The 1,594-nt window shown below is 38.6% G+C and overlaps 1 protein-coding gene across 1 annotated transcript in view; it reads right to left on the bottom strand.

Annotated features, from left to right (window-relative positions):
* LOC106873202 (FMRFamide-related neuropeptides) overlaps positions 1 to 309 on the bottom strand; it is a 54,806-nt gene extending 54,497 nt beyond the window's left edge. The window contains exon 1 of the mRNA XM_014920442.2: positions 139 to 309. The gene's annotated coding sequence lies outside the window, so the exon portion shown is untranslated. The remainder of the gene's footprint in view (positions 1 to 138) is intronic.
* Positions 310 to 1,594: the final 1,285 nt, after the last annotated feature.

Genomic DNA, 1,594 nt, shown 5'->3' with positions numbered 1-1,594 from the left:
ATATATATATATATATATATATAGATGTTGGCACAAACGAATACTAATGCATATAACCCAAACATAAAGAAACTTGTATGTAAAACAGTGTAAGAGAGACAAAAGTGAAAGTAGGAAAAAATGAAGAGCCTGATTTACCTGCCGATATCTGCTTAAATGTAAAGCGTCTGTCCTGCAGAAACAATAATAATTTAAAAAAAAAAAGAAAATGAATTACAACTAGAAGAAAAGAGGATTAGGAAAAAGTAGTATTTGGGATGTTGTGCTTGGCAGATTCCGCAGTTGTTGTCTTGGCCAAGCTAACACAGCCTGCTTTATAATGAAACGAGTCACGTGATTAGAATCATGAAGAGTTTGTCAGTCATTTTACCCATCCCATTTTGCTCATTTACTCACCCAGGCACACATTCATAAAATGACACACAGACGCAGAGAGAGAGCAACAGTCATGTATAACACGCCACCTTTGTCACTCTCTCGCTCTCTTCCTCTCACACACTCACTTTCTTTCACATAGTCATATAAAAGACACAGACACACGTACACATCCATATCTTCATAGATATGCACACTTAATGCACACCTACTTGTTCTTATGGAACAGCCATACGCATGCGCGCACACACAGATATAGACACATCTACAGAGGAACATCAATATTCAAACTAGCACCCACACACTGCTATTCTCTGTCATACTTACTCTCTCTCTCTCTCTCTCAGTCACCCACTCTTCATCTCTCAATCTCCCTCTTCCCATCTCTCTCACTCTTTCTCACCGTCCTACACGCGCACACACACATACACATATCAACTTATATAGACGCATACATAGACATTGAGAAGCTTCACAACAGTTATACTCCCCCTCCTCGAACACGAACATACTCAATGCATAACAGAACTCATACACTTACATGTGTGCATACACGTATATACTCAGTTACGTAAACAACTTTAGAACGTAATTACACCTATCCCTCCCACAATCAAACATACGCGAACTTACGCGCGCGAGCACACACGCTTATACATACGCACGCACGCACGCGCACAGACGTACACACATATTCAGCTATCCGAATACACGTATACAGAGAGATATACAATGATGTGAAGAAAAAAAACAAAACACATCCACTCATGAGATGTCCCACAGACACATACACACACACACACACACACACACACACACACACACACACACACACACACACACACACGTACACACATGCACGGGCTTACACACATACACACATATTTTCAAACTGGCATTTCTTTCTTTAAGATACTTCTGTGAGTCTGCTACTTTAATAAATGGAACCAGTTCCGTCAACTATACTAAGTTGCTTGGCACACGTCTACCTCTACAATACACATCACACACCATTAATAACTACACTAAAATAATACTTTATACACCCTCAAACATCATATATACACGCTCGTGAACATTAAGCTCACAGCCCCCTAATATAAACTTTAGTAATATCTATCTATCTATCTATCTATCTATCTATCTATCTATCTATGCCCTTGTATAAAATTATGCGTATGTGTGTATGCGTGTATATATATATATATATATATATATA

The sequence above is a fragment of the Octopus bimaculoides genome, chromosome 13 (genome assembly GCF_001194135.2).
Source record: "Octopus bimaculoides isolate UCB-OBI-ISO-001 chromosome 13, ASM119413v2, whole genome shotgun sequence".
Taxonomy (NCBI): Eukaryota; Metazoa; Mollusca; class Cephalopoda; order Octopoda; family Octopodidae; genus Octopus; species Octopus bimaculoides.
The sequence above is the reverse complement of the archived record's forward strand: the minus strand, read 5'-3'. Positions and strand labels throughout refer to the sequence as shown.